Source organism: Kogia breviceps, chromosome X (genome assembly GCF_026419965.1).
Source record: "Kogia breviceps isolate mKogBre1 chromosome X, mKogBre1 haplotype 1, whole genome shotgun sequence".
In the NCBI taxonomy this organism is placed as follows: domain Eukaryota; kingdom Metazoa; phylum Chordata; class Mammalia; order Artiodactyla; family Physeteridae; genus Kogia; species Kogia breviceps.
The window spans coordinates 64,213,792-64,220,874 of record NC_081330.1 but is presented as its reverse complement, the minus strand read 5'-3'; positions in this window follow the sequence as shown (position 1 = coordinate 64,220,874).

Here is a 7,083-nt window from a genome sequence, read left to right as displayed (position 1 = left end):
AGACAAAAAGACAACCCTAAGAATGGGAGAAAATATTTTCAAATGAATCAATGGACAAAGGATTAATCTCCAGAATATATAAACAGTTCATGTAGATCAATATAAAAAAAAAAAACCCAATCCAAAAATGGGCAGAAGACTTAAATAGACCTTTCTCCAAAGAAGACATACAGATAGACAAGAGGCACATGAAAAGCTGCTTAATATCACTAATTATTAGAGAAATGCAAATCAAAACTACAATGAGGTATCACCTCATACCAGTTAGAATGGGCATCATCAGAAAGTCTACAGACAACAAATGTTGGAGAGGGTGTGGAGGAAAGGGAACCCTCTTGCACTGTTGGTGGGAATGTAAATTGATACAGACACTATGGAGAACAGTATGGAGGGTCCTTAAAAAACTAAAAATAGAATTACCATATGACCCAACAATCCCACTACTGGACATATACGCAGAGAAAACCATAATTCAAAAAGACACATGCACCCCAATGTTCATTGCAACACTATTTACAATAGCCAGGTCATGGAAGCAACCTAAATGTCCATCAACAGATGAATGGATAAAGAAGATGTGGTAGATATATACAATGGAATATTACTCAGCCATAAAAAAGAACGAAATTGGGTCATTTGTAGAGATGTTTATGGACCTAGAAACTGTCATACAGTGTGAAGTAAGTCAGAAAGACGAAGAGAAAAACAAATATCATATATTAATGCATATATGTGGAATCTAGAAAAATGATACAGATAAACCAGTTTGCAAGGCAGAAATAGAGACACAGATGTAGAGAACAAGTGTATGGACACCAAGGCAAGAAAGTGGAGGGGGGGGGGTTGGTGGTGGTGGGATGAATTGGGAGATTGGGATTCACATGTATACACTAATATGTATAAAATAGATAACTAATAAGAACCTGCTGTATAAAAATATAAATAAAATAAAATTCAAAAAATTGCATCAAAAAGAATAAAATACATAGGAATAAATTTAATCAAGGAGGTGAAAGACCTATACACTGAAAACTAGAAAAATTGATGAGGGAAGTTGAAGGTGATACAAGGAAATGGAAAGATATCCTGTGCTCTTGGATTGGAAGAATTAATATTGTTAAAATTGACATACTACCCCAAACATCTAAAGATTTAAGGAAATCACTATCAAAATACCCATGACTTTTTTTCACAGAACTAGAGTAATCCTAAAATCTATATGGAAACACAAAAGATCCAGAATTGCTAAAGCAATCCTGAGAAAAGAACAAAGCTGGAGGTATCACCCTCCCAGACTTCAGACTATAATACAAAGTTACAATAATCAAAACAGTATCGTACACGAACAAAAACAGACACCCAGAACAATGGAACAGAACAGAGAGCCCAGAAATAAAGTTACACACCTATGGTAAATTAATCTATGACAAAGGAGGAAAGAATATACAATGGAGAAAAGATAGTCTCTTTAAAAGGTAGTGACAAGAAAACTGGACAGCCACATGTAAAACAATGAGATTAAAACATTCTCTAACACCAAATACAAAAATAAACTCAAGATACATTAAAAACCTAAACACAAGACCTGAAACCATATAACTCCTAGAAGAGAACATAGGTGGAACACTCTTTGACACAAATCATAGCAATAATTTTTGGATCTGTCTCCTAAAGCAAAAATAAACAAATTGGACCTAATTAAACTGCAATCTTTTCTACAGAAAATGAAATCATCAAAAATTAGAAGACAACCTACAGAATGTGAGAAAATATTTGCAAATGGTATGACTAACAAGAGGTTAACATTCAATATAAACAGCTCATACAACTCAATACCAAAAAAATGAAAAAAAAATCCCAAACAATCCTATCAAAAAATGGGCAGAAGACCTGAATAAACATTTTTCCTAAGAAGAAATATAGATGGCTAACAGGCACATGAAATTATACTCAACATAACTAATTATTAGAGAAATGCAAATCAAAATAATGAGATATTACCTCACACCTGTCAGAATGGTCATTCAAAAAGTCTACAGATAACCATTGTTGGAAAGGATATGGAGAAAAAGGAACCCTCATACATTGTTGGTGGGAATGTAAATTGCTGCAGCCACTATGGAAAACAGTATGGAGTTTCCTCCAACAACTAAAAATATAACTACCACATGATCCAGTAATTCTACTCCTAGGTATATATCCAGAAAAAAAAAGTAACACTAATTGGAAAAGATACATGCACCCCAATATTCATAGTAGCACTATTTACAATAGACAAGATATGGAAGCAACCCATGCCCATCATCAGATGAATGTAAAAAATGTGGCATATATATATATATATATATGTAGATATATATATAGATATATACACAATGGAATATTACTCAGCCATAAAAAGAAGGAAATTCTTCCATTTTCAGCAACATGGTTGGACCTCGAGAATATTACCGTTTGTGAAATAACTCAGACAGAAAAGCCAAATACTATATATCAATCATATGTGTAATCTAAAAAATAATACAGATAAAATATATATGCAAACAGAAACAGACTCACAGGTATAGAAAACAAACAAGTGGTTACCACCTGGGAGAGGGAAAGGGGAGGGGCAAATTAGGGGTATGGGATTAAGAAATAGATACCATTCTGTATAAAATAGATAAGTAACAAGAAATTATAACACAGGGAATTATAGCAATTATCTTGCAATAACATTTAATGGAGTATAATGTATAAAAATACTGAATCACTATGCTGTACACCTGAAACTAATATACTATTTTAAATCAACTATACTTAAATAAACAATAAAATAAAATCATAATCACAGTCTATGCCTAAATTTAGAGATAATCCATGGGACAAAATTAGTAAATACACCAGGGGATTAAGATTACAAATATGTGAGTGGATAAAAGTGGCCAGTTCTTGCTATGTCCTCTCATATAAACAGTTAGGCTTATGTCATCTGTTACTATACTGTATTTCCCCACATTGTCTTTTCCCCCGAAACACAGATTACTGCTAAAGTAAAATTGTAATAATTGGTTATCTTTTAAGCATATTTTATAACTACAACTTTTTGTTAATGGCTATAACATAAATATTAAACTTTGAGGTTTCTACATTTTCATATGACAGTCTTGGGCATTTTTGTCATATAAAACCTGGGATGTTAGACTTCGAAAACTTATGTGAAAGCATTTTGACAAGTACAAACCCCAGTTTATTCAAATGGGATTTCTGTGAAAGTGCATGTGAGTAGGCTTTTTGTTTGATGACTTGAAAAGGTAATCTGATCATGCTTGGAAAACCCTGCTTATATCCAACTGCTGAGAAATTTCTGAAATTCCCAAATGCAACATTTTCACTGTCTAAGGCTCATTTGTTTTTAAAATTGCAAAAGCATGGTGCATGTGACTTTCACATTTTTATAGTGGTTTTGCAAAACCTTTTCAGAGGAACCCATTAAGAGAAGAACAGTTGCTTAGACCAGTGCTATTCTGAGTGTGGTTCATAACACTAGCAGCATCAGGCTTACCCCACCCCAAAACTACAGAGTCAGAATCTCTGGGAGTGGATCTCAGGAATTTTTTAATACACCCTCTAGATTATTTTTATGTTACAGTTTGAGTGACACAGATCAACACTTGGGTGAGTCCTCTACTCCATCCACTGTAGTCCTTACGGATTTCACTCCCTCTTACAGACTCAGTACCATATCCAATAACATAATTCACATTGTTAAAAAACAACTAGTCAAATGGCCCATAATTTTCTTTTTTAAACTACTTCTTGCTATTGTTTCTTAGTACCCAGTTGAAATCCCTAATCTACCTGATGAGGCTTTATGAAAAGCAATGCACGCTTTCTAAGCTGAGATCAAATCTCATTCCTCACACCTATCATCGTATCTGACACATAGCAGGAGTGTGATGAATGTTTGTCAACCATATATAATCAATTCCAAATCAGTTTTCATGCTTCTCCAAAAACTTTGCTGAATGAGATTTTTAGCCATTTTTAGCCAGCTCTATAACTGAGCTGTCTAATGTGATAACCACTAGCCACATGTGACTACTGGGCACTTGAAGCGTGGCCAGTCCAAAATGAAATGTGCTATAAATGCAAAACACAAACTGAATTTTGAGGACTTAATATGAAAAAATAATATATAATATTTCTATTTCTATATTGATTATATGTTGCAATGATAACATTTAGTTTATTTTGTGTTAAATAAAATCTATTAAAATTAATCTAATCTTTTTTTAAAGTGGCTACTTAAAATTTAAAATTACATATACAGCTCACAATATATTGCTGTTGGAAAACATTGTTCTGTAATATTTCCTAATCTTGGTCAAAATAATTCATCTAAGCTCTAATTAAGCTAAGAAATGTCTGATCTATGCAAATACACCTTCTTCTTTGAAATTAATCAGTTTTTCATTTTGGGGTTGCCCAGACTTCTCTGAAGATTTTGGCCATTCACTCACTGGCATTTTCCCCCTCTCATCCTAAACAAGGTTCTTTACCTTTTCCATTTGAAACATCCATAAAATTATTGGAAGCCCTGAAGTTGAGCTCAATACACAGAAACCTCCAAGATCAATCAGTTCTTAGAGCACAAACTGAGTGAGGGTGTTAAACACATTCTCTGTTCTCCCCTGCACCTCCCACCCCGAAAACCTAGAGGAGGGAGCTGAAGGATGAAAGGCATGAAGGGGATGGTAATGTCTTAGCACAATCCTGAAGACCCCAACTGGAATGTCTTCACTTTAGTCCTTTTTGCCTGCTGAGGCCCTTTTTCTTTCCACTCATCTCCCTAGACCCTAACATGCTGGTATAATAGATTTTAATGGAGCTCATTGCTTCCACTCCGAGGCTACTTTGCAGAAGTAACCCTGAATCAGCCACTTCACCGCTGCGTCTGGCTCACCAATGCTAGAAGCTGTGTCCCAACGCCCGGCCCTTCTCCAGGGCGGTTGCTAAGCGCCAGGGACCCTGCGCTCAGTATTGGCTGGTAAACAAGTGCCCTTGTGGCGCAAGCGATCGCCCATTCTGGGGACTCTGGGCGCCTAGTGACTAGGAGACTGTAGCCCCCAACCCCCGCCCGGCCTGTGGGGAGGGGCTGAACTCTCAAGGAGGATAAGCTCTAGTTAAGGCCTCTTTTCTCTCTTCATCTGCACGGCTCAGGGGAGGAGTGGCAGGAAGAGCCAAAGAACTCTGCATTCCTGCTACCCCTTCTCCCACCTCCTTGCTTGGGAATGGCAGTGAGTGCTTGGCAAAGGCAGCCACGAATGAAGGGCCAAGACACCTGAGGGAGAAAATGGCCAAAACATAAAGAAGTGTGAAGAAAACAAATAAATTAAAACTCATGTTGCTTGGGTTTGTAGGAACAGAGCAAAGTTATATAACTTTTATATAACTTTATATAGCCACCATAGCAATCTTTTTTACATTTTCCTTTCACCCTTCTTGAGGATGTGCTTTGCAGGGCACCCCTTCCTCCTGGAATTAACCTTTTGGTTTGTGTGCTAGTGGGTGCAATAGTCCCTGACTGTCCTAGCACTTCCTCTCCCCCTGTGTAAAAAGATGACCTCGCACTTTAATGTCCGTTTTCCTTTCAATACCTTTGTAGCTCAGTATTCCAACCTTTATTCTCATTTTAATCTTTTCCAGTAGTTGAAGATCTGGATAATACTTACAGGATTTTTTGGCTTTGCCAAAAATGGGTAATGAAAATTGAGAGTGAAGTGCCAAAAAACCTCAGAACCAGCTTTTGTGTTAGGCACACTTGGATTCCACTTTGTAACTATGGGTCTTGGGCAAATTATTTCCCCTGAATGTCAGTTTCTCTGTTGTTAAAGTGAGAAAGGTGATGCCTACATGACAGCATCATCTGTGAGGAGTAAATGAACTGAGTATGTAAAAGTGTTTAGCATACGGTCTGACAAGCAGGTAGTTCAGAAAATGATAATAATTACTGATGATAATAAGTGCCAGACTCTTTGCATGCTGCTTGGAAACAAACACATTAACATGAATAAGAAAAAAAAAAAAACATTTACCTTCAAGGAACTCAGAGAGAGATAACTGATGAGATGAGGTAAATGCATTGTAGAAAAATCTAAACCAGGCTAGTTGGGTCAAGGCACTTCACGGATCTGAAGAAATGAGTGCTAAACTGACCTGAAGGATGTATAATTTGCAAGGTTATTCTAAGAATAAAGGAATTTTAGGTAGAAGGAAAAGTCATGAAGCAACATGGTAATTGAAGCTTTGAGGAGCACGTGAAGGAACAGAGGCTAAGAAAGTAAACAGGGAAAAGCACATAGACCTTCAGGTTTCATGTTAGATTTTGATTTTTAGCATTTTCCAGGCTGTTTTCTGTTCTGTAAAAACTTAGAAAATCATGACTTGCAGATTTGCTGAGAAGATTAAATAAGTGCAGATGTTGCCTAAAAGCATCTTTCACTTATGAGACACTCAATAAATTGTATCTATTCTTATTATTAATCCATTAGAAGCCATTGAAGGAATTAGCATGTTTGTGCAAAAGGTGGATAAATCTAACACGTCAAATGGATTTCAAAGGGGGCAAGATTGGAAGCAGCTGCAGAATCCAAGAACAAAATGACAGGAGTGAAAGGCAGAGATATTTAGGACAGAGGACTGCTAACATTTGGATCAGCCAGATATAGAGATGAGTAAGGCAAAGGAAATGGGGTATAACAAGTGAAGGAGTTTAGATTAGAAACAATTTGAGATCTCCATTTTCTTTTACTATTCTTTTGTGATAGTAATGATAGAAAATCTATTTTTTTTTTTACAATTGTTTTCATTATCTTTCTGGTGTGGGGTTGTGAAATATTTTCTCATTTTGCTGTGAGCCATTCCCTCACATCCATGCTAAATTAATACACTATTTCTTACAAGAGGTTGTCTTTGACAACCTAAGAAAAAGTGGTTGGTAATTAACCTATTCTGGAGGATGTTTGTGATAACTATTTTGAAATAATTATTTGTAAAACAAAAGCTGTATTGATAATTGTAGCTGAAAGTATCAACTATGTA